A 27,533-nucleotide genomic window follows, 5' to 3' on the forward strand; every position below is an offset into this window, starting at 1 on the left:
CTTTAATCCACTGAGCTATTTGGCCGGTACCCCAAATATGCTTTTTTTTCCTCTTTACTCTGAGTCTGTTGGTGGCATCACTGTCACCTTAGCTTGGACCTCTTCATTCTCCCCAGCTAAGAAATTAGCAAGTCCTGCCAATGTACATCGTCAGAAACTCTTTATCTTCTTTCCATACTTGCTGCCATCACTCCAGCTCCGACCTTCATCCTCTCTAGCATGCACTCTGCACAAGTCTCCCTCCTGCCTCTAATCTCTCATACCACTAGACCAACTTGCAACCTGTTACTACCTGCAGTGTAAATCTCATCATGTCACTGTCCTGCTGTAAACTTCAATGGTTCCTACTACTCACTTACATAAACATCACTGTGTTCCCTATGTACCAGGAAATATGCCAAGTATAAGAAATACAACTTTGATCACAAAATGGTCCCTGCCTTTTAATGAGTTTGTCTTCCATCTGAAAAGAGTGATGCATAAGTATATACTGAGGGGCCGGGGAGATGGCTCAGTAGGATAAGCGTTTGACTGGCAAACACAAGGATCTGAGTTCAATCCCCAGTTCCACACACACAAAAAAAGTATATACTGATAATACAGTCCCCCAAAAATGTATATAGTTCAGTAGTTTGCAGTACTAATAAATGCCTAGAAGCTAGATGCCACTACTTTAAGCATCTCTTGTAATTGTAGAAACCAAAGATAACTTGTATTAACCTCATGATGTCTCAATAAATTTATTATTAAAACATTTACACAAGTTTTTCTTTTCCTGATGTACACATTTTTGTTGAACTCGATATAATGTGATTAAGTTCTGTGGTAGATTTTCTCATGGAGGGGACAGGGAGATAGCTCAGTGGAATATGCACTTCCCTGGCAAGCACAAGGGCCTGAGTTCAATCCCCTGTTCTGCAAAAGAAAAAAAGATATTCTTATGGAGCATTGTAAGGGCATAAGACTGACTTGCTTGGGGACAGGGACTATGTCTTCCTAATCTTTGTCACCTCAACATCTGGTACCAGGTTTTGTTTACTAGAGAATTTTAACTTATTATGGAAAAGATGTTCTCTGATCTTCAGTTTCTATCTACATAAATGTTTTGCAGCTCACATATCAAATGAATGCAATCTACCAATCTTATCTGAATCCTGATTTGAATGAACCAACTGCAACTTCTAAGAATGAGACAATCAGATCAATTTTAACACGGGATAGATATATGATGTTAAGGAATTATTATGCAGGGATTAGTGTTGTAACATTGTGTTATAAAGTCTTTTTAGTCAAGGTTAAAATTCTAATCATTAACTACTATTTTCAAAAAAAACTGATGGAAGAGTTGGCCAAATAGCTCAGAGGATTAAAATTCCTGCAAGCAGCCACAGGGGCTGGTGGTTCAATCCCTGGGCCGGCCCCACCCCCACGATGCACTGAAATGGCAATTGAGACTGAGCTTGGTGGCACACGACTGTAATCCTAGCACTTGGGAGCCTGCAGGTGGATCACTACAAGTCCCATCTAGTAGTGAGACCCTGAACAACCTGTAGACCCTTCCCTAAAGCACAAAAAAAAACCCTTATGGAAATTATGAGCACAGTCATCTCAGCCATCCTATATATATACTTGCCTGTTTTTCTCTCCTTCCTTTTTTCCTATCTTTTCTCCGTTCTCTCATCTTTATTAATCCTTAAGTTCAGTTTCTTTCCATTTTATTGTATCTACTATAACTTTCAGGCTTCATTTATTTTTTCAGGTTCTTATACTAGGGAGACAATATGATATTTACAGATGTAAGTCTGATTTACTTCACTTATGAGTATAGCCTCTAGTTGCATCCACTTACCTAACTCTGTGTGCTGATATCTGCAATTTGAGCAAATACATTGAAGACAGCAATGTGTAATACAAAATCCATGGTTGAATGCTTCTCATCTTGGTCTTCTACATGTGTACCATTTGCAGTGTCTTATCAATTATTATATTCTCTTTTAAATAAAACCAAAAAAAGACAAGGAAAAAAATTAAGATTTCTTGAAAACAAATGCCAATATTCAATTATTTCCCCAATCTTGTGTATGTTAATCTGAGCAACAGAGTTGATGATAAAAATAGGTAATATAACAACCATTGTTTTTTTTTTAAAGAAGCTTTTTTTTTAATTTTATTTATTTATTTGTGTGTGTGTGTGTGGCCAGCTCAGTCCACCAGGGGGCGGGGCTGGCCGGCATGTGGTGCTGGGGGATTGAACCATGGTCCCTGTGCTTTGCCAAGCTTGCTCCATGTAGGTGCTCCAGACCACTGAGCCATCTCACCAGCCCCAGCAACCATTGTTAATTAGCTATTCCTGTTTTGAAAATCTGTAACATGCATTGTTGTATGTTACTCTTGTCTTTTTTTCTACTTGTTTTTTTTCTTTTTTACTCTTCAAAATAAAATAAAATAAAATATAAAAAGATGTAAGAATTAAAACACAACTAAAAATAAAGTCTTTTTAGAGGTATGTTAGAAAGTATTTTAGAATGAAATATTGTCTGGGAGTTGCCTAAAAATAATCTGTGAGTGTTGGGTAGAAGTATACCTGAGAGGCTGGTGAGATGGCTCAGTGGTCTAAAGCACCTACTTAGAACAAGCTTAGCAAAGTACAAGGGACCTCAGTTCGATCCCTCAGCACCACATGCCAGCCAGCCCTGCCCCCTGGTGGGCTGAGCTGGCCACACACACACACAAATAAATAAATATTTTTTTAAAAAATAGTATACCTGAAACAAGACTGAAAATTCCTATGCTAATAATTGTTGAAGCAAGGTGAGTGATAAAATAAATGACGGGGGTTGGGGAGATACCTCAGAGGCATAAGCACCAGCCTGGCAAGCTCAAGGTCCCGAATTGAAACCCTGATACCACAAAAAAAATGACAACATTCATCTCTCAGGATTTTGTTGCAATTAAATGGAATGTTTCTATAAAATATCTGATTACAGTGCCTGATATCTCAAAAAATGTTAGTTTTGCTTCTGCTTATTCCTTTAATTTCAGGCCCACAAGGACACAGCAGGAGAAAGCAGATTAGTGATTTGGGAATTAGAATTCCAACATCTGAAGAACTGAAACATACTTGGCATTATTTCCCTCCTGTCTATTAATGTCAAAATGGTTAAAGTACTAGAAAGCTACCATGGCAGCATTAGGCAGGAGTGGCAGGGCCACAAAACAAAAAAATAAGAAAAGAATCATGGCTGAAATTCTGTAATAGGACAGAAAAGCTGATTAAACATAAACATGGATTCTTGTTTGGAACAGGGCTGTTTTCCTGCTTTTTTTCTCTTGCAATTTGAAGCACTCTGCATTTTCGCCACCTGGTGGCTATTTAGCAAATACTTCACTCAGTCGTCAGGTGGGAGTTTGCGCCGGCTTTGCATTTTAAAAGTTCTGGAAGGAAACTGCCCCTCTCCCTAAGTGTTCCCTGAATTGCTTAACATTAGTCAAATTCTTCTTCATATGCTATAACGTGCCTTAAGCGCAAGTTCCTTATTTCTCTATTAGAATTGTTGAACTCTGAGCACTCATTCACTGAACAAATTTATTTTATAAGGGCTACAGCTAGTACAGACAAGAAAACAGAGACTTCACGGTGAGCAAAACCAACTGATGTTGTAAACAAAGAATTAAGCACAGAGAAATTCAACACAGACACCTTTTCACCCCCTATAAAAATTAAATAGTTAAATATATATAAAATGTTTTTGTTTTTGTTTCAAGCTGCGAATTGAACCCACAGTCTAGAACATGCTAAGCATACACTCTGCCCAGTTTTAATATATAACATATGTTGAGTACATAATATTGCCAGAAATTTGCCTAAGTCTTGTGCATATATTTCTATTATCTTACTTAAAACAACAAATCAATAACATACATATTATTATCCTTATGCTACAGATGAAGCAAGAGAGGCACAAAAAGGTTAGATAAATTGCTAACAGTCATACAGAGAGGAAGGGCTAGAGCCTAGACTCAAGCATGGCTGGGTTCAACCCACACTCTTGTATATGTATATGAAAAAATACTACTGCACCTTCAATCTTTTGGTGCCTGTCTGGTGATTGAATAAATGAAAACCTTGGACTTCTTAGACCTAAGGGGAAAAAAGCTCAGGTAGTAGATTAAGCTTATCAAGTACCTGACACTGTGCCCTAAAAATCTCATGTAGTGAGCCTGTGAATTCTCTCTGCTTGATACCTGCTCTACTGTAGCCTCGCATCATCCACTTCTAGAAGCACTCTCCCTTTAATGTTGTCTCAAATACAGACAAACACACTGATTCTTTGTATTTGTGCATACATGCATGCATGGGTGTCTGTATGTGTTACTGAGATTGATTTACCACTGAGCCACATCCCCAGCTCATTTTAATTTTTGGGATAGTGTCTCACTAAGTTTCTCACCTGGGCTCAATCTTCTTGCTTCAGCTTCCCAAGTAGCTGGCATTACAGGTCCGCAACACCATTCCTGGCTGATATGCCTCTTCTTAATATGCTAGAGACATGCTGGCATATTCAAGAAGATGCTACCAAATTCGAACAAACCACTTGCAGGAAGCACTCAAGAACAGTTTGAATGGACATGTTGGCAGACATCCACAGTCAGCTATGCAGGAAGCATAGGAACAAGGATGGCTTGAGCCCAAGAAGTCAAGGCCAGCCTTGGTAACATGGAGAGACTATATCTCAAAAGTAGTGTCTAGGCTGACCTTGAGTTTTCAAGATTTGTAGGTTTTTAATCTAGTTTCACCGCTGAACTCATTGGTTTGAAATGTAGCTGCCTTTCTGTAAACACTTTGTACAAAGTGTTGTGCTTTGCACTGTTGATATATGACATGATTTAAGCTTCTCACCACACCTATAAGGTGACTAGCTATTCCCATTTCACAGATAAAGCTAACAGGGATACAGAGATATAGTAATTTCCTCAGTGTCATACAGTTAATAAGCAGATCTGCGATTTGAAATTAAGTTGTCTGACAACAGATCTTGAGTTTTTGACCACTAGAATGCCCTGCTTCCTCTCCTTATATATATATGTATATATATATTTTTTTTGTGGAACCGGGGATTGAACTCAGGCCCTTGCACTTGTCAGGGAAGCATTTATTCCACTGAGCCATCTCCCCAGCCCCCTTTTTTTTTTTACTCCTCTCCTTATATTTTTAATCATTATATATTCTCTGGCTTTCTTCCAGAGATAAGTTGAAAATACATCCTTATAGTGGATCAGTGAGAGGAATTAATAACAGGTACCTCAATGACTTGTATTACATTTAAATGCTTTTTATTTATTGTTCGTTTTCTTCAACTAATCAACTCTTCCCCATTCTTGTCAGGTGAAGTCAAAACTTATACCTAACACAAGTCCAATGCAAGCCTGGGCAATTTAGTGAAGCCCTATCTGAAAAAAATCTAACAAAAAGTACTGGGAATATTGCTCAGTGGTAGAGCACTTGACTAGCAGGTTCAAGGCTCTCGGCTAAATCCCTAGACCCTCCTTTAGAAAGCCTTTCCCGATCTCTCCAGTTTCCCCTTATTAACATTAGTTTCGGGGCCAGAAAGATGGCTCAGTGGAATAAGCGCTTCCCTGACAAGTGCAAGGGCCTGAGTTCAATCCCTGGTTCTGCCAAAAAAAAAAATCAACAAAAAACCCTTAGTTTCTCTTAAATTCTTTTCAAGAAAGAATCCAAGTCCAATAAAATATCTGGAGAATTCAGTCACCAGTAAGGGGACTTGGTGGTCCATCTCTGGGGAATAAATGTGACTCATATATATCCAGCCAGGGGAGGGAGGGGAAATACACACACACACACACACACACACACACACACACACAAATATTTTCAGATGTCTATGGGCATAGAAACAGTCTAGAAGGGGTAAAAAATGACAAGGTCTCACTGCCCGTAGTTCTCACTCACTTGCATGCTTAGGAACACAGTCTAGCCTTTGTCCTAAGACAGTCTTACAGACCTGAATCCGCAGCAGAGGCCACCACAAGCATTTTCTTTGCTAGTCTAAATCCTGCTTACTTCTAAGAAGTACTTTTTTTCTTTTTTTCCAGAACCAGGGATTGAACTCAGGCCCATGCGCTTGCCAGGGAAGCACTTATTCTATTAAGCCACCTCCCCAGCCCCCTCTAAGAATTTCTGACCCAAATATCCATCATAGTCACCAAGATTATTACATATGGATACCTATTATACCTTATGCATAATAAAAAACTATGACTAAGGACTTTCAAAATAGTAGAGTAGAATCTCTCAAGATCTGTTTCTCAGGACCAGAGAGATAGCTCAGCAGAATAAGCGCTTGCCTGGCAAACGCAAGGTCATGGGTTCAATCCCTGATACTGGGGGAAAAAAAAAGATCTGCTTCTCAAAAATGTCAACAAGATCTCAGCACTCTGGGAAAGCTGATACAGGAGAAACATAAATCCAACTCCAGCCTAAGCAACTTAGTAATAGAGCATGATTCTGTCTCATTTTTTTTTTTCGGTACCAGGGATTGAACTCAGGACCCTGCGCTTGCCAGATAAGCGCTTATTCTACTGAGCTATCTCCCTGGGCCCAAAATGTTATTATTATCATTATTTTTTTTTTCCGGACCGGGGATCAAACTCAAGGCCTTGGGTTTGCCAGGCAGGTGCTTAGGCAGCTCAGCTGAGTCTCCCTGGCCCTCCTCTGTCTCAAAATTAATAATAAAAATGGCTGTTGATGCAGTTTAGGCAAAGACCCTAGTTCAGTCCCTAATATTGAAAAAAAGGGCAACAAAATATTATTCAAAAACATATAAAACTAATCATTTCAACAGTCTAGAAACTTTCAAAAAGCTTACAACCTGAGGAGCAACCTTTATTCATGCAAACAATTGAATCACACTAAGAACACTGATTTTTGTAGTCGAGTAACTTGCCCTACTTCCATATCCCTCTCCTTTCACCCATCTTGAAAACCAGAAGCCTTACAGTAAATTGTGACAACCCAACTAGATACCTACTTAGAAAAGAAAGTTGAACTGCTACTTTACAACATAAGCTTAAATTGTCTCATTACCTTTATATTAATGTAAAATACAAAAATATTAAAGTCTGAGGAAAACTGACATGTGATTCTTGTAACCTTAGAAACTTACATGAAGTTTCAGAATGAATGAAACAACAGCCATTTTGTAATCTGGCCAGTAAACCAAGTCAGTTTGTGATTATGCTCAATATTTATAATCAATATCTTTGAATGTTCACTAACAAAACAATTTCAATAATTGTACTAGGACTTCTGTTCTTATTTACAGAGAGAATGACTTACCATGGAAGCTACTGATACATACAAAATATGTGTACATATAGAGACTTTAAAAGGGAAGCTGATTGTATCAGAGTAAAATAATGCAACTTTGACAGATATCATGATACATAATATTGTATTTTCCTATCATACAATGAGGTGGTGAGCAAATATCCCTTATCCTCTGGTAAATACTGTTAAGAATAACTGAATAGCTAAAAGTCTTCATAGATACTTTCAACATGTATGAGTATTGTGCTATTACCTCAAACAAGGTATACTGAGGAAAACAGCCAAGTATAAATCTTTTTTTTTTTATTTTTTTTTAATTTTTATTTATTTGTGTGTGTGTGTGTGTGTGTGTGTGTGTGTGTGTGTGTGTGACCAGCTCAGCCCACCAGGGGGCAGGGCTGGCTGGCATGCGGTGCTGGGGGATCGAACCGCGGTCCCTGTGCTTTGCTAAGCTTGTTCTTTATCAGTAGGTGCTTTAGACCACTGAGCCATCTCACCAGCCCCACAAATCATTTTTTATAGATAACTCCTGATAAGTGGCTAAAAATGATCAATGGGACTTCTCCCAAAGCTTGTTGCCATAGACAACTATAATATTAAATCTTTTTTATTCACTGAACAATTTCCCAGTGTTAATATTACTCCTACTTTTTCTACTTACAAAAATGTTCAGTTAAAGAAAGAATGGAGAGCTGCAGGTCCAGCACAGTGGAGTGCTTGCTTAGCATGTGCAAGGTCCTAGGTTCAGTCTGTAGCACCTTAAAGAAGAAAGTTAAGTAAATCAAGATCTTATTTCAGAAAGATGTATAATTATCTACAGATATTTCAGTTATTATACTGGAACTTTACTTTTCCTTTGCTCACCTACTTGTGTCCACTCAGCAATCTCTGAAATCAAAGAGCTCCTTCTCAGCAGCATTTACATTTGTCTGCTTTTTTTCCTTCTATCAACTACAAGTCTTCCCTGCTCATTTATGTTAACCAAACATCCCACCTATTTGGGTTACTATTGTTTTGTCATAGACTAAAACGTACTGGTATAAAACATCAGTTTTTGTGGTTCCAGAACTGAGATAGGGCACAGCACAGATGGCTCCTTTTTGCTCCATGATATAATATCTTGCTTGAGCTGGAAAAACTCAAGCTTACAGCTAGGGTTATAAGCATCTGGAAGCACCTTGATTCATAGGTTTGTGGCTGATGCTGGCAAGTAGTTGAAACCTCTAGGCAAGGACCATTTGTCAGAGGACCTATAGATGCCCTCAACACAGGTCTAGGATTTCTGACAGTGTGGAAGCCTTGGTGAAGTTGAAGTTCTTACATAGAAGCTCTGTAGTCTAAAGGTCAGTTTCCCTGCAGGCGTAACAGAAGCTGCACTGATTTTTGTAGCCCATTTGTGCAAAGCACTGTCTCATTTTCCCTTATTTTATTGGTTAGTACAAAGTCTGCCAGGATTCAAAGCAGAAGGGAAACTTGACCTACTTCTAAATAGAAGGATGGCAAGGTCATGCTACAGAAGTATGAGACAGAAGTAGTGTGGTAGCCATCTTTTAAAAACGCAATCTGCCACATCCTTTCATGTACTTTTATTAAATATATTCTGTAGTCAAATGTGCTAAAGGTTCTAAAGGTGAATCTTTTTTCTCTGTTTTTTTTTTTTTGTACTGGGGATCGAACTCAGGACCTTGCGCTTGCCAGCACGCGCTTATGACACTGAGCTATCTCCTCAGTCAATTTAAATACAGTCTGATCTGATTTTTTTTCAAGGAAAACTGGTATCAGGAGACTAACATTTCAATCACAGCTTCTAAGATGTATTGGAGTAACCAGAAGCTTTCATCTCTATCTGCTTTTCTGGTCAGCACGTCTGATCATTTTTCTGCCATCAATCCCAGAAGAGAAGGAATTTGGTTTCTTCTGAGCTGCTGAACATAGTACTAATTATCCTGAGAAGAAAAGCAGCCAATGATACGCTGGAGTTGGGTTGGTCCTCACAGCTAAGGATTGGTGGAACAATTTCACTTGCCAACATCGCAGAAGGTCATTAAATGAGCATGATGACCAAGCAAAAGCAAAACCACTGCATAATCACATCTGAAAACATACAAAAACTTGGAGCAAATCACAAAAATGGCCACATATCAATAAAAGCTAAAATACTTCACTATTTAGCCTGCTTCTAATATATGCTTTTTCTAGATAAGATTTACTAAGATAGTCAGTTGAGCCAGGCATGGTGTTGTATACCTATAATCCCAGCACTCAGGGAGACTGAAGCAGGAAGTTTCAGCCTAGAATGGACAACTTGGTGAATGAGTAAATCTTTGTCTCAAAATAAAGAAGCGCTTGACATGTAACTTAATGGGACAGTTCTAGGTTCACTGCCCACTAACACACAACACACATGCACACACACATGTGTGCATAACACTCAATCATCAAAAAGATAACACTTCGTAGGGCCGGCCAGATAGCTCAGCAGACTAAAGCATCTGCTTAAACAGAGCACAGTGGCAACGGTTCAATCCCTGGCCTGCTATGCCAACCCCACCCCCTGGTCACGCTGAGACAATGACTGAGACTGGGCGTGGTGGTATGGGCCTGTAATCCCAATGCTTAGGAGGCTGAAAATAGGAGGATCACTACTGAGTCTGATCTACCTAGTGAGACCTTGTACACCCTGAACTAAATTTAAAAAAAAAAAAAAACACTTCCTAACATATCCTAATCCACAGCAAAGCCATCCTTCTTTAAATCCTTCCAAAAATCACCTTGCATGTTCAAAGCCTTTAAGTCTTTTCTGAAACACACTGTAGTTCTCCACAGGCTGTATTTTTTTTTTTTATTGGCGGAACCGGGTGCATTATTCCTTGATGTACTGCAAGGAGTAATCAACTCATTGTTCAGCTACAGAAGTCCTGGTGGTCTTTGGCTAGAAGGTCCTGATAACTACTCTATGGACTTTGAATTTATGAACTACCAGTCTGGCCAAGGTCATTTATAATCTTCTGAACTCCAATTTATAGACAATCAGACTTTGGGTTTGGGTTTTTTATACTTCAGTCTTGGCAAACAATTATACAAATTCCTTAAATCACCAGAAGCCATTAAAATGCTCCCATAAAATATATATTTATATGAGTTCTGGTCCTTCAAGTTTCCTCTTGGTCACTTTATTAAGTGTAAAAAAAATAATCCTGATAACAATAGAAATGGCTATTCTACACAGAGCATGGTCACAGACATAAGGTAACCTGGCTTCAGCCATCCAGAATGTTTATGTCTGCTGTAGGAAAAGCAACAAGGATGCACAGGACATCTGTTAGTTACAGCTATCAGATTATAGAACAATGCTCCATATATCTCCTTCTACTAAAAAGTTCTTAATTTTTCTCCTAGCCTTATTTTGCAAGGAAAAATGCAACATTAATTATAATTATCCATTGTTCTCTCTGCTTTAGAGTTTGCATTCACTTGGTCCAAAGACTCATCCTCAGAAAGGACATTCTAGGTCAGAGTCATTACAGTAGTAGAACACTTTCCTAGAACGCTGCAGGCCTGGGTTCAATCCACAGCAGAGAAAGAGGGAGAGGGAAAGGGAGATGAAGAAGGAGAGAGACTTAAATTTCATCAATAAAATGTTGTTTTATATAGCATGTTTGTTAAGTGCCAGATCAGAAATTCCATTTCAAGAATGAGACATACATTATTATTATTATTATTATTATTATTGCCAGGGATCAAACTCAGGACCTTGCACTTGCCAGGCAGGCACTTATGCCACTAATCTCCAGCTCGAATTATTTAAAGCTGTTTAAGAGATCAGTCAATCCAACTCGGATTGGAAACAAACACATGTGAACTTGAATTCTGGAGAAACTTGATGTTTGTTGCTTTGATATGCATGAACCAAAATTCTCTATAACATACATCTATTCTCAGGACTGTTAATACTACTGCATATTTGTTGCAATGCATTACTGTGGTATGGTGCAAAGGATAAAAGATTTCTCGGAGTCACAGTCCAATTTAAACTCCAAGATGGCCCTGAGGGGCTGCCCTTAACCAAAACACTTCAGCATAAGAAAGTCTCAAGAGCAGCCCCTAGCTGGAGGCACTGTGACTTTTTATTGACAGAATCAGGAAGCAAGGATATAGGACAAAGGAAGGACTAGCCCTGGGCAGGAATTCCTGTAGGGCACAGGGGAAGGTCAAGGTGTCTGTTACATGACTGACCTTAAAGCCAATCTAAGTAAATTGGAATATGAGGAGGACAGGCCCTGTGCATTCATTAGCTAAGGCCATGTGCTCTGACCCTACTAGGACTTGTGGCCCTGTAGGCTATGTTTTAATCTCTAGCCATGCATTCTGGGAGGCTAAGGGCTTGTGTCTCCAAAAGTTCCTTACCTCTGCATATCCATCTCATGCACACCTCTGGCCAATGCTCCCACATATCCGTTTTTTTATTTTGTACACGCATTTGTGTAAGAAGGATAGGGTGAAGGGAAGATGGATATAGGGCTCGGTGGCTAAAGGTCATCATGGCTTCAGCATTCACTGTCCGCTGAAATAGAACACAGGGCTCTTAGGACTGTAAAAGAGAGCAAAAGGAAAATTATTTCAATAGCAATAAGAATCCACATGTGAAGGTTGAGACCAGAGAAACACCTTTCAGGATTCAGCCAATAGGTCATATCACTAAGATGATCTAAAGTAATATTATGAGCTTCCATCAGGTTGGGCCTGAAGCTGGCCTTGAAAACCAGTAATTTTTCTGCCTAGATTTGTATGAAGATCAATTTATATGAAGGCAATGAACCTCTATCCAAGATTCGGAATGATTAAATGGTACTGGGTTGATATACTTGGTATGGTATCGGCACCATAGCTGAGCCTACTATGTGTCCTATGAGCTCTTTGACATTTGCTGAGCTTTGTGACAGCTGCCTCAGGATGTTAAGCCTTTGAAAAGTTTCCTTATCAATACAGGTTTGAGTTACAATCTCACAAGTAACATTTTAAAAATATCCACACATGGTTCAGGCAGTTTGGATGGAATGAGGTCGGGTGACAGCTGCTGTGGCTGGAGTAGCTGCAAGTGCTATCACTGTGATAATGTGCAAAAGCTAGAGGGTCAATCAAATAACTCAGAGGATTAAAGTGCCTGCAAGCAGGTGCAGGGGCTAGGGGTTCGTGGTGGCGCATGCTTGTAATCCCAGCTCTTGGGAAGCTGTGAACAGGCAGATCAGTATGAGTCCAATCTACTAGTGAGACTCTGAACACCTTGTGGAACCTTCCCTAAAAAAAAAAAAACTGCTATTGTAAGGACTCAGGACATATGAGAACCCCTTCTTTGATATCCTATAACTAAGTGGTGTCCCAAATTTTTTGCTGGGGAGATGGCTCAGTGGAATAAGCACCTCCCTGACAAGTGCAAGGGCATGAGTTCAATCCCCGGTCCCCCCCCACCAAAAAAAAAAAAAAAAACTAGCTTGCAGTAACCAAATTTTCTGATCAAGGAGATTATGGGCCACAGAGGAAAGGAATCGATGATGTATAGCATGCCTAAGGAGAGTCATCTCAAGAGAAAACATTCTCTCAGGCTTTCAGAGAGAGCAAATTGGTCAAGCAATGGACATGACTCATCCACATGGCTGACACTGACAAAGGATTGACAATGGGCTGTACATTCTTTCAGGGTAAATCCTGAGGGGATTTAACTGACCTTGTCAAATAGCAAAAGTTACATTTTTAGTTATATAGGTCTTGCTTTGACTTGGTCTTAACCATCCAGCAGAAAAGTGTAACCCTGAGGTATAAAATAGTAAAGCTGTATTAACATGCTGAGCTGTAAAAGGCTCAAGTCAACAACTTGCGACAATTGTCAGTTGTGCTGATAACTCACTACTATTATGTACTATTAGATTATATTGGATTGTCTGCTGAATTCAAGAACCTACAACCTTTGGTATCGCATCAAGTATGAAAAGGTCCTTTGAAGACTTCTCCAAATAAAGTATCTCTAACTGCAGTGGAACACCCTTCTCTGACAAAACAAAACAATAAAGGGAGATATAAAGGACCATTTTGCAGTGGAAAAAATATATATGTATATACAAGATAGCTAGGATAGACATACGGCTACCTTCTATTAGTTCAATGAAAAGGTTTGTACTAATATTGTTTAGAGAAGATATCATGTCTACATCTTTTCCTCTGAATACTATGAAGACAACAATATGCAATTTATTATTGTAACTGTCCTACTAACCTGTTTTGAAACTGTTTGATTGCTATTTTATTTTTCTCATTAAAATGTAAAAAACTAAAAAAAATGTTTTTTAAAGTGAATGGAAAAAAACTGCTTTTGCCTGAGTTGTTCAAGTGTTGAGCTAATTCTTTCAAAAGCAGCATCTCCACCCAACCATGTGTAAGACTTCTGGGAGGCCAGGCACCACCCTGTACTCTAGCCACAATAATGAGTAATATTTAATTGAAAAATATCATTATTGACAGAGTTAGCGAGGTATATTTTTGAGGCAATGTGATATCGAGAGCCTTAAAACGTTAGCAAAAGGGCTTGCCAGATAGCTCAGCAGACTAAAGCGCCTTCTTAGGCAGGTGCAGGGACTGAGGTTCAATCTCTGGCCCGCTGTGCCATCCCCAACCCCAGGGTGCACTGAGACGGCAACTGGTATGGTGGCACTTGGGAGGCTGAAAATAAAAAGGATCATTACAAGTCTGATCTGTGTAGAGAGACCCTGTACTAAATACATAAAACAAATACTGGCACTGAGTGGATGAAATGTAAACAGTAAAATAGGTTTCGGGCTGGTGAGATGGCTCAGTGGTCTAAAAGCACCTACTTAGAACAAGCTTAGCAAAGCACCACGACCGCGGTTCAATCCCCCAGCACCACATGCCAGCCAGCCCCGCCCCCTGGTGGGCTGAGCTGGCCACACACACACACACACACACACACACAAATAAATAAATAAAATTAAAAAAAGAAAATAGGTTTCACCTTAGTAAGGACCACAATATATGGGCAGGAAATATAGATCAAGATCAGAGGTATAGGGGGGCCTGCCCCTTAGCTCAGTTCTTTAAGTGGCTGCTTCAACAAAGCAATCAGGCTCAGGTTGCTCTGGTTCGATCCCCACAACTCAAGCCACCCAAACCTGCCCTGAAGGCATTTGGAGCAAAAAAAAAAAATCAGAGGTATTATAACAATGTGTATGAGCTTATCTAAATGTTGATAGCTGCTGATTCTGACCATGTGAGGAAAGAAAGGAACAGCCGAACACTATAAGGCCTTTTTTACATATTTGGCACAAGGTCTGCAGGGTCTCACTACGCAGATCAGACTAGTAGTGATCCTTCTGTTTTCAGCCTCCCAAGCACTGGGATTACAGGCACACACCACCACAGGGTGGGGCTGTCACTGCACGCCAAGGATTGAACCTCAGTCCCTGCATCTGCCTATGTAGGTGCTTTAATCCACTGAGCTATCTGGTCAGCCCTATAAGGCCTTTTATAAGGCATACAAGTAGGTGCCAGAAGAAAATAATGTAATGAAGTTCCAGCAACCCCAGGATCCCATACTAGCACTGTCATTAAAAGGTAAATGGTAATTCCTGGTTGTTTAGACTGTAACACCATTACATTATGGGATCCCCTATTTTCTAGGATTAGATTATAAGATAAGAACAAAAAAACTGGTAGATTGACATGAATTGCATCCCAAATCTAGGCTATCTCCTCTAGGCACCCATAGGAAAAAAATATACAGAGATATTGGGTTTAGGAAGGTGACTGCCAGACACAGAGGAACCTAGGATTCTGGCAATATTAACAAAAACTTAATGATAAGCTAGGCTCCTATAGTATGAAAATATGATCCACATACATACCACTAAAACTGAGAAGAAATACAGTTGTTATTGGAGGTGACATTAGAGATTATACATAAGGAAATTCTTCAGTTAAAAGGTACCATTCATGAGGTAATAAATTCCAGCTGATAGTATTAAGAGTATTATTATTAATAAGAGTATCCAGAGTGACTATAAATTTTGTTATAATCCCACAAATGGCTAGGAGGGGGCAGCCAGGCTCCGCCAGCATAAGAGGCATCCTTGGAGGAGAGGGGAGGATCAGGGTCCCCCAATTGACTATCTAAAAAACAGGAGGCATAAGTACAGGTGCCTGATATATCATGCCATCCACTTTTGTTATACAGTTAAACAGAAACAGAATTTCCAGGAAGAGGTTTGCTGGGGTAAAATGAATGCTGGCTTTTGGTAGCATGTGCTCAGCCTATGCAGTGAGCTGTTTGGTCTCTCCCAGGGAGATTTTGAGGACTGTGTTGCAGAGGGTACCAGATTTGTTCTCTTTCTCTTGTTGCTCATTCCTGAAGGGAAAACACCACCTCCTGCAGCTCAGAGATGAGGTTTCTTCTCATCTGGTGAACAAACACAGGCGTAACCCCTCCCCCAAAGAGCAATTCCAGAGGGCTTAACAATTCCACTGCTGTGAAGCCATCTGACAATTTTAAAAAATCTAGAGTGCTTTATATAAATGCTCCTGTGGGTAAAGTCTCTCTTACCATATTTCTGCCTTTATGTTTTAATAATTGAATTTTAAATAGTAAATCCTTGCTACAAAAGGTGACTAGTAGATTAAGAATAAAGGGCTACATGGTGACACTTTGGCCCTGTGGGCTAACACAGGCTAAAGGGAATCTGTTTGACATGGACTTCTAGAGCCACCAAATACTGTGTAATAGGTATCAACAGAGAAATGAATATATTGAAGTTTGCCAAGATTTTTAGTGAGTCATATCCACTTGCCAAATTTGATTGCCTTTTAAACTATAGGATTTACTCCTGTCTGCAGAATGGATTTTATCAATCATGGTGGTTGTCTTAGAAGTTGAATCCTTATCGAATGTTAATATACAACAATTATGATGTTTTACAGAGAAAACTTGAGATCAAGGGCAGCATAATATTTTTGCATAATCATCATAATGACAATATCAGAACTACCATGTTTTATTATAATCTGAAAAACACATTTAAATGTTCATCTTAGTATAGAATAACTTTTTATTTTTTTTGCTCCGAATGCCTTCAGGGCAGGTTTGGCCGGCTTGCGTTGTGAGGATCGAACCACAGCAACCTGAGCCTGACTGCTTTGTTGAAGCAGCCACTTAAAGAACTGAGCTAAGGGGCAGACCCCCTAGAATAACTTTTAAGTCAGCTATCTTTATCTAACCACAAATGTTAAATGACATAAAGAAACTTTTAATTTATTATCAATTTCTTTCTTTCTTTCTTTTTTTTTTTTTTTTTTGCGGTACCAGGGATTGAATTTAGGACCTTGTGCTTGCCAGGAAAGCACTTACTCTACTGAGCTATCTCCCTGGTCCCCTTAATTTATTATCTTTAAGTATTTTCTGTTACCAGGGTGACATTTAAGTAGAATGTAATTGTTTACAAATGTACTTTACAGGTTTTTAACCTCTAACCTTTTAATTTTTAGAGTGACACTGCCTGTGCTGCACAGTGTCTGGGTATCTTAGACTACTGTAACATAATTACATATAAATCACATAAAACTAAGTGTGAAAAAGTATTCTCATTATCTAGTTATATCACATTGGCTTGATATCTACATTTTAAAACACAGTAAAGGGAAGCTAGGTGTTGAGCCTAAAATACTTATCACCATAAACCACCAGTGTGATAAAAACAGGTTTTTTTAGTTTTGTATCTTTGAAGGCCTGTACACTTGGGAAGCACAAATACAAAATTTAACATACCATGAGATTAGCAATAGTATCAAGGCTATATAGAAATCTTCACATGTATTTAGTTGTTGTTGTTGTTATTATTTTTTGGGGGGGTATTTTAGGGAAGGGTCTACAGTGTATTCAGGGTCTCACTACTAGATCGGACTCGTAGCAATCCGCCTGTTTACAGCCTCCCAAGAGCTGGCATTACAGGCACGCGCCACCACGCCCAGCCTCAATTGCTGTCTCAGTGCGCCCCAGGGGCAGGGCCGGCATGGCAGTCCCGGGGACTGAACTCCTGGCCCCAAATCTGTTGGGCTATTTGGCTGGCTGATTATTACTATTATTTTATTGGCTTTCTGTGATAGGATTCCATTCTACAATTCAGGCTGGGCTTGAACTTACTATGTAGCCCATGCTGACCTCAAACTCATGGCAATCCACCCACCTCAGCCTTTCAAGTGCTAGAACTATAGGCCTGTGCCACCAGGTCCCACTTCGTTTTTATTTTTAAAACAAACTCCAGACTCCCCTAAAAGGTTTTATAAGGTGTAATTATATTAACAAGAATGAAAGACATTTTTACAGCTCAAGTAAGTTTTGGAAACAGTATTAATGACCAAAAATAGACTTATTACCCAATATACAAGTTTATCTCATTTATACAATAAGAAAATGTTTACTCAAAGCCAATAGATATAGATCAACTTTAAATGTCAGGACCAGGCCAGGGATATAGCTCAGCAGCATAAGTGTTTGCCTGGCAAGTGCAAGGTCCTGAGTTTGATCCCAGGTACTACAAATGAAATAAAATAAAATAAATAAATGTCAGGACCAAATTAAAGAGATGTCAAATTTTGATCGTTTTCAGGTTAAACACATATTGCATAAAAGAGAGCACCTATTAATTACTTTGTATGTATTAAACTTATATAGTCTTAACTCTATAAAGTTAACTTTAAAGCTTAAACTCACAGTATAGCTTGTTTTCAGATGTATATATACATACATGCACAAAATGTTAGTTGTCATAAACTGAGATAATAGTTGTTTATTTAGCCAATCACGAAATGATTATTGAAAACAGTTTAAAGGTTAACATTAAAATATTCTAATTCTTGAAGCTCACTTTTGAATAACCAAAAGCCTAATGATAACAAAACAAGAAACTTCTTTAGTAAAATATACAACCTGACTGCTTAAACAAAGCAATCATAGGGCCGGGGAGATGGCTCAGTGGAATAAGCGTTTCCCTGGCAAGCACAAGGCTCTAAGTTCAATGCCTGATTCCGCCAAAAAAAAAAAAAATACAACCTTTGGTTTTAAATTTAGTTTTGTAAGTTTAACCAAGAGCACTTCAACATTTTTAGAAAACCATACTGTTTTAGACAAAAAAAACTTTCAATCATAGAAAAAACAATTATTTAGATAACTTATTACATGAGAGAATATGTATCTAAAGCTGTATATATATGAAATCTTTGACCAAGAAAGTCTTAAATTATCATACACAAACAATAATAGACATTGCATTTATATAAAACAGATTTTTATATTACACTGGTTGCTTAAGAACATGTATGAACATATTTTACCAACTTTAAAGATATTTTTACTCTTACCAACTGATTCAAATTATACTACTGTTAAACTATATAAACCACAAGCATTAAAATAAAAAACCACAAGCATTTGAGATTATGTTTTGAGTATAAGTCAACCTACATAAAACTTTTGGAGGATAATCTAACATGTACTTGAAAGTATATATCTATAATTCTAATACAGAAATACATACATATTAACCTAAATCACATATAAACTTTGTTATCAAACATTAATATTTTTATTCCAGTGCAAGCCTCAAGCCTGTCAATCTTTATCTGGGAATGTTTTAAATAAGTCTGCCTACGCTGAGAACCTATATAAGTGATCTTTCCATGGAAATCTCAAAAAGAACAATAAAGTTGAACTCAAAAAAATATTTCTCCTAAACTAAGTAGCTGCATGTACTTTAAACAACACAAATATACAAACAAAAAATATCTTTAAAGCACAGTACATTCTTAGAAATATTGGCCAGAGTCGAACTACAATAATCCCTTTTTAGTTTTTAGGTTTGTAACTATAAGCAGACTAATCAGAACTTTTTCGACAGGTCATCAATTAGCAGAGGTGTCTTGTAATAAGAGCCAGAAGGAAAAATCTCTTTTACATCTGTTATTAAGAAGGGATTTAGGCTGATGATTTATCTTACTGAAACAGACCTGTTTCTGCTTATACCTGCTGATAAACTCACAAGAGTCCCTAAGAATATTTTTTGTTGTATTGATGAATGTATCTTTGATGTAAAAAACAATTCCCTCCTGAAGCAGCACTTCTGAAAGGAAAGGGAGTGAAAGGAGGTATTTTTTAGTCCTGCCTGAGCGTAGAAATGTTGGTAAATTTGAACTAGAACATTTATATTTGCTCTTCAAGAGTCTGAAGGTCAAATCCAGACCAGTTTTTTTTTTTTAATATGGCCCAGTTAAGAGTGAAGGTCAAGGGGCTGGGGAGATGGCTCAGTAGAATAAGCACTTGCTTGGCAAGTGCAAGAGTCTGAGTTCAATCCCCAGTTCCGCAAAAAAAAAAAAAAAAAGAGTGAAGGTCAGCTTCATTCTGGAAGGGTCACAGGAATAAGAAATCTGCAAACAAGGAAACTGGTCCTGACTGTAGCAGCCACAGAGAAGAGAATCATTCTGGAGCATGAGAACAAAATCCTAAAATCATTAAGAACAAAAGCTTTCTGAGGGTGAATCTCTACTCCTTAGCAAAACATAAAGACAAAAACAATGATAAACTCCACATTGTCAGGCAAAAATTTAAGTCACTAATCCAAGAAACAGGGCTGGCCAAATAGCTCAGTGGATTAAAGCACCTGCAAGCAGGTACAGAGGTCAGGGGTTCAATCCCCCAGGAGACAGCAATTGAGACTGGGTGTGGTGATTCACCCCTGTAATCCCAGCACTTGAGAGGCTGTAAACAGGCGGATTCCTACGAGTCTGATCTAGTAGTGAGACCCTGAACACCCCGTAGACCCTTCCCTAAAATACAAAACTAAAAAAAACTTAAACTAAAAAAAAAAGAAACTGAATGACTACCTTTCAGCTTACTGAGAACTAGCAAGAATGAATAAGAAAATCAAAGCATAGATTGGAGATGCTCTTTTAAGCTTTGTAAACTGGGTTTATAAACATTTGTAAAAAATATTTGTAAAGCCTTTCTATGTTTGTCCCAGTTCAGCATAACTTGCTGATTTAACTTTTGTTGTTTATACCTCTTTTTTAAAAAATTTCCTTTTCTTTTCCTATTTTCATTTGCTTTTTTTTATCTTTTTCCATTGTTTCCTATTTTTCTAATTTTTTTTTGTAAAACAATCCCAATTGGTGTATGATGTTACAATTTTAAAGCCCCTCTCAGCCACTCTCTTGGTCCCCTAGCAGGTTGGAGGCAGAAGGGGGCTTACAGAGGCAGCTGAGAGAGGAGGTGGCTTCCTTCATTTGAATAGATTAAATATTGACTGCAAAAATCCCAGATTTCAAGGTGGGCATCTTTTACAGGGCCTAATAACTATCTCTTTTTTTGGATTATATGTTCCTAGTCCTCCATGTCCAGAGGAAACCATGAATATTGTTGCGGAAAAACTATGAATAATTTAGTAAGTTAAGGTTCAGAAAGTTTACACCCAGAAATCTTTAAAAGACCTTTTAAATACTGCTAAAATTGTTTATCCTGTTTGGATAAAGTTTGATCAATGCCATATAAAGGAACATAGAGCTGAGGAGATGGCTCAGCAGTCTAAGTGTCTGCCTGGCCAATACAAGGACCTGGGTCCATCCCTGGTACCACATGCCATGCAAGCCCTGGCACCTGGGGGTGGAAGCACACACCTGTTATCTCAGTGCTGGGGAGGCTGAGACAGGAGGATCACTAGAGTCCAGGCTGCATTGCGAGACCCTGCACCAAATAAATAAGATTTTGAACAAAGAAGAAAGTAAAAGAGCAAAAGAACACATTACCTGCTCCCAATTAGCAACTAGACAGTTAAAAGAACTCTGAGCTGATAATCTTAAACTGTGACCTTGCCAAGACATGCCAGGGTCGTCTTTGTCCCCTTATCTTACAGGCTTCCTGCAACTATAAGGGAAGTAAACTCCCAACCTGAAAGATATTTGGGATGAGTTTGTGTTATCTAAAGTTGAAGAATGAATTTTAAGAATGGAAGTTAAGAGCAGAGTATATTTACTGGAGGAAAGAGAACATATTTTTGTAGGGACAGAAGAGGACCCAAGTGGGTAGGCCAGAAACCTGTCTTCTCCAGGGATTTTTATAGAGCAAAACCATGAGGTAAGGCAAGTCTAAGATGGAAAACATGGCAACTCCTAAGGTGGGCAAGGGGTGGAATGAAACTATGGTCAACAAATAAGGTTACAAGCACAATTGCTCAGGTAAAATTGATTAAATCAGGATCAAATGGAGAAGCAAGTCACAAAGCCAGGCAGGAATAAATACAGAACAGGGGCTCTTCCTGCAGGGGGTTGCATCAGTGACTCTTCAGCTTTCCCAAGGTGATCAATACCTATTTAGAATGTCAATCCCTTATGTTTATCCCTCAGGAGGTATAGGGTACACATGTTTGATACTGTCTTGAGGTCTGGCCCAGAGAGAGAGACTGCCTGTCCCTCCCACAGTTGCAAAGAATCTGGCTTTCTACACTGGCTCCTTTTGAGGGCTTGGCCTTGTCTAATTGCCTATGTTTCTATCTGAGTCAGCTATGTGTGACACCTACTCCTTTCCTAGGCTTTGGGACATCAGTCTTCTTGCAGTGAGCTGCACCAACTTATGCCTCACACGTTCCTCACATGAACGTGGCATGACACAAAGAATGAAAGAATACTCAGAGTCTGCAATGAATTTTAACTCCAAAATGGCCCAGAGGAGCTACCCTTAACCAAAACACTTCAGCATGAGAAAGTCTCAAGAGCAGCCCCTAATTGGAGGCACTGTGACTTTTTATTGACAGAACCAGGAAGCAAGGATAAAGGACAAAGGAAGGACTAGCCCTGGGCAGGAATTCCTGTAGGGCACAGGGGAAGGTCAAGGTGTCTGTTACATGACTGACTTTAAAGCCAATCTAAGTAAGTTGGAATATGAGGAGGACAGGCCCTGAGCATTCATTAGCTAAGGCCATGTGCTCTGACCCTACTAGGACTTGTGGCCCTGTAAGCTATGTTTTAATCTCTAGCCATGCATTCTGGGAGGCTTTTTGGGGGCATGTGTCTCCAAAAGTTCCTTGCCTCTGCATATCTATCTCATACATACACCTGTGCATATCCATCTCATACATACCTCTGGCCAACGCCCCCACACAAATTCATGTAACAAAATTAAATGATTTCTACTTAGGAATCATTCAGGATATAGAGCTGCAGAACCCAGCGTCACATAGGCTTGATTTGTCTCCTCACACTCGATGGAAAAATTCTCCTTCCTGTAAGAAGAGGTACGAATTAGGCACAAGTGAGGATTAGTGTGCAATGGAAAAACCAATGCAGGAGCAAAAGGAAGAAGTTCACAAATTATGTGTAAAATTTTAATTTTTAAGAACTGAGTGTGTGTGTGTGTGTGTGTGTGTGTGTGTGTCTGTCTGTCTGTCTGCCTGTCTGTCTGTCTCTGTTTCCTTCTCATTAACTCCCCTAGGATATGAGTATGATTGAGAACAGATTTCTGAAATATGCAGGACAGCAGTCATTAGAGCACCTTGCTGGTCCTCTGCAGAGACTCAGAAGAGAGCTAACACAATGTGGATATTTTTGTAACTTTATATACTGTGTGTTTGACTTGGGTTTCTTCTGTTGTGTTTTATATTGCTTCTGGGAAGAAATGTTTAAAATTAATTGTAGTACTGTTTTGATATACATAATGATCACATTCATCATAGGGATTTTATATCCTACAATGTATTTGTACACAATATATCTTAATTTTTTTCCCTTTCCCCTTCCTTCCCTTCAACCCTTCTTTCCTTCCTTACTTACAAGTTTTGTTTCCATTTTTTTCTTCTAGTCTGTTTAATTCTTTTCCCTTCCTTCCTCACAGCCTCCCTCCTTCTTTTTTCTCCTTCCCATTTACACACTTTCTTCCTATTTTCCAATATCTGTCATCCCTTCTAGTCTATATTTATACTTCCATTGTCTCACACAAGGCAGCAATTCAATATTTAAACGTGTGTCCAACTTATTTCATTTAGAAGGAATATTCTCAATGTGCACGCATTTACCTAAAAGGGCTTGTTTATTCTTTATGGCAGAGTATACTGTATTGTACAGAGAAAGCACATTTTCTTTACTCATCTGATGATGGGCATATGGGTTATTTCCAATATTTAGATATTGTGAATTGTGCTGCAATAAACATGGGTATGCATACATCATTCTAGGATGATACTTTTACCTCTCTGAAGAAGATATCAAGAAGTAGAATACCTGGGTCAAATGGAACCTCTAAGTTTAGTTTTTTGAGGAAAAAACTAAAACTCATTTTCTAAGAGCTGTTCACACTGATTTCCATAGTGGCTGTATCAGTCTACATTCCCACCAACAGTGGAGAGGGGTTCCTTTTTCCCCCAAGGCTTCACCAGCATTTGTTTTTGATTGACTTCTTAATGATAGCCTCTCTTGAATGCAACATTCACAGGAGTCTAGGATGATGAGCGAAATTTCTGCACATGTATACTGGCTATCTGCAGGCTATGGAAGAGTCTGGAGGGTTAGCGTAGCTGTGGACTGCCATTTTCTAGGAGCTGCTCTGAACCTTGGAAGTTAGAGATTTCTGATTTTCTGAACTATAGAACAAATAAAATGATTATTTCTTCTGAGCAGGGAGTTTAATTACAATAGCAAAAGAAAATTATCTATTATATTTTTGCAATTGACTCCTTATACAAATCTGGCAATTAGATAGGCACAACTGACTTCATATTTTTTTAATTTAAAACATAATTTATTACCTAGAATTAGAAATTTCCATTTTTTGATACTGATGAGACAAAGAGATGTTTGAATTCTAGTATAAATAACTAGCTACTTGAATATAACTTAGCCAGGGATTTGAAAAGAAAATAGCTATTTTATGTTTTTAAAACTTTTATGGTACAAGGCACTCTGACACCTAAAACTGAAGAAAAACGGCTCTGCTTAGTTCAAGAAGATCATTGCTCCATCAACCAAACATGCAGGTGAACAAGAGAAAAAATGAATTTTATTAAAGACAAACATAAGACCTGACATTTCAAAGCTCCTAGATAAAAGCATAGGAGAAAAACTATACGACATTGGTCTGGTTGATGAGTTTGTTTGTATTTGATCCCAAAAGCTCAGAAAGTGAAAAAAAAATACAAATAAGATTACATCAGGGCCCAGGAAGATAGCTCAGTAGAATAAGCGCTTGCCTGGCAAGTGCAATGGCCTGAGTTCAATCCCCAGTCCCGCAAAAAAAATGGGGGTGGGCAGGGGAGATGGCTCAATAGAATAAGCACTTGCCTGGCAAGCGAAAGGGCCTGAGTTCAGCAAAAGAGCCTGAATTCAATCCCCAGTTCAGCCAAAAAAAAAAAAAAAAGATTACATCAAATTGCCAGGCATGGTAGCACATGCTTAGAATCTCAATACTCAGGAGGTTAAGGCAAGAGAATCATTGCCAATTTGAGAAGAGCAGCCAGGGCTACAAACTGAGCTCTAGGCCAGCTGAACTGCATAGCAAGACTCTATCTCAAAAGGACCAAAAAAAAAAAAAGATTTATATTAGTCTCCCAAAGAATCACACAAAAAGAGTGCCAAAAATCTGTCACACACTAAAGACCAAAGATGAGTCCAGCTGAAGACCCAGAACTCATAACAATGCCTCCCACAAGTCCAAATGGAGGCCTAAGGCCCACAACCATGTCTTCATACAGACCCATTGCATGGGTCTGCACTGGTAAGGTCCAAAGGTCACAGCTAGAAGCTAGAAAGTCTATGCCAGCAGGATGAAGGGTCTGTGCCAGCAGGCTGAGGGATCTGAACTGGAGTCAGGAACCAATACTCAAGGTAAGAACCAGAGCTCCCCTGAAAAGTACCACAGCCATTCTCAGCAACAATGAGTTTCCAAGCTCCTCCAAAGATGAGGAAAGCTGAGTTCCCACCTGGAAAACCAACACAACAAGCTTGTCCAGGAGCCTGAGCAGCGCACCATATTCCCCTGCCTTTGCTTGCTATTTTATAGATGTACCTTCAAGTTTCCTTATACCAAGGTGCTTAGAGGTTGCACTACCCTGAAGGTGGTTCCTGCACCAGAAATATTAGCATCTCCTGGGAAATGGTTAGAAATGTAAATTTGGAGGCCACACCTGACCAACTAAAACTGCAACTCTGTAAATGGAATCCATGTTCTAAAGGTCATCTAGCTGATTCTAAAGCACAGGAAAATTTGAGAACCATGGACTTGGACTGCCTGTTATATTATTGTTTCTCTGGTTAACAGAACAGCACGTTTGATAGTGCAGAAGCATAAGAAATTGCCTAGCCAGGGTTTCTGGTGAGTACACAATTTCCTGCTCTAAATGCAGTTTGCTGGAAAACCAAAGAAGTAGCAAGTACAAGTTTCAAATGCTCAGGCTAACAAGTCTGTGAATCCTGCACTGCACTCATGCCCAGAGCTTGTGGGCTCTGCCTATGGGGAAACCTTGCCCACTGGTAAAACTGATTCTGTGAGGGAGGTACTTGGGGCTGTGGTGGGTAAAAGCTCTCACCAGGAATAAAGTATTTGGGCCTTAAGTACTGTTCTGCCCTCCAAACAGCCACACCTAAGGTAAAAATGTAAGGCATACATTTTTGTGCTTTTCTTCAAAATACGTTTAAATCACCACAGCAAAGAGCCACGCAGATCCTCTTGAGCGTAGTCTGTGGTCTGCAGTAGGTTTTGATAAAACACGAAGTATCGCTCTTTGAATTGGACACGTATGTCCAGAATAAAACCCTATTTTTTTTTTTCAAAGAACCAGAAACTAGGGGTCCAGGTTAAGCCAATAAAACCAATGGTAGAAAAAAAAATAATTTTTAAAAAAACAATGGTAGAAGTACAATCTAGGTGTGCCCCACCAACAACACGTTTTCGCCCTGATTTTATCCTCCATTCATTATTTTGCAGCCATGCCCATAGATCCCGTCTGTTACAAATCGAGAAGAGCCAGAAAATTCACACAGCTCAAAGTCAACACACAGGAGTTACCCGCCCACTTAATCCTGCAGCTACGCCATCAGTTGTCGCCGCCATATCCGTTCATCGGTCAATCCCCCGCCCCTCCGTGCCCTCTCTCACTTCCGTTCCGTCTCTCACCGCAGCTGATGGCAGAACATGCCTAGTCCTCAGCCCCAAGAAGTGCCACAAACCTCTGCCGTATCGGCTTTCCTGTGGCACACAGCTCCTGCCGGCGGCCTCAGAAAACAGCGGCGATGGCCACAGCCAGGCTGTCTCCCACTGCGCTCTTAACCCTCCGTGGTCCGCCATGATAGAGATGAGCGCGCCACAGTCACATTGCGCCCAGCGAGTGACGACCGCGGAACACCCACAATCCTCCTCGCCTCGGCTTCTTACTCCCGGCCCAACATTAACCCCTTCGCGTTCAGGTTCTTTTCCTGGTGATCCCGGGTGGGAGATCCGGGTGACGAAACGGGTAAAGATGTAAAAGACCAGGCCTATCCATTTAGTCGTCTAAACATTTCACAATATCCTTATAGACTGACTTCAAGTTTACCAATTATTTTAAAATAGGTCATCACTTCCTGGTTAAGTGAACCATTTCTGAGGCTGTCTTTAAGCTGATTGCCTAACCCAAACAGAATTTTTACCTTGAAACTGTAGCTCTACTTTCCCTTCCTCTGCTCTGGCCCACTCTTGACTCTTTAACTACAAAATTAAGAGGCCAGACTTTGGTTTTTTTGTTTGTTTTGTTTTTGTTTTTATGAATTTAGGACAGGGTGTACAGGGTCTCACTATGTAGATTGGACTCATAGTGATCCTATTTTTTCAGCCTCCCAACCGCTGGGATTACAGGTGCGTGCCACCATGCCCAGTGTAAGACAGACTTTGAATCCTGAGTTTTGACTTTGCATAACCATGGGATCTTGAGCAAATAATTTAAACATGCTGTTTCTTTCCTTCTTCATCCATGTAGAATGGGAATGATACCAAAATGGCTATCTCCAGGGTGGTAGTAAGAATATAAAAAGTTCAAGTAGAACATTACCTAGCTCAGAGTTAAACAATATATTGAAATATAAACCATAATTCTTGCCTTTGGTGGAATGTCTTCTT

At 39.3% G+C, this 27,533-nt stretch overlaps 1 long non-coding RNA gene across 2 annotated transcripts; it reads right to left on the bottom strand.

The window, feature by feature from the left end:
• Positions 1-1,957: 1,957 nt before the first annotated feature.
• LOC111813204 lies at positions 1,958-26,749 on the bottom strand. 2 transcript variants are annotated; one of them, XR_002818526.1, is made up of 3 exons: positions 26,609-26,749; positions 22,586-22,674; positions 1,958-1,991 (listed from the first exon to the last, which is right to left on the bottom strand). It is a non-coding gene; the product is annotated as an uncharacterized LOC111813204 (long non-coding RNA). The 2 variants fall into 2 exon arrangements; XR_002818525.1 differs by lacking the exon at positions 1,958-1,991 and adding an exon at positions 17,905-17,940.
• Positions 26,750-27,533: the final 784 nt, after the last annotated feature.

This window comes from Octodon degus, unplaced genomic scaffold (assembly GCF_000260255.1).
Source record: "Octodon degus isolate 3935 unplaced genomic scaffold, OctDeg1.0 scaffold00171, whole genome shotgun sequence".
In the NCBI taxonomy this organism is placed as follows: Eukaryota; Metazoa; Chordata; class Mammalia; order Rodentia; family Octodontidae; genus Octodon; species Octodon degus.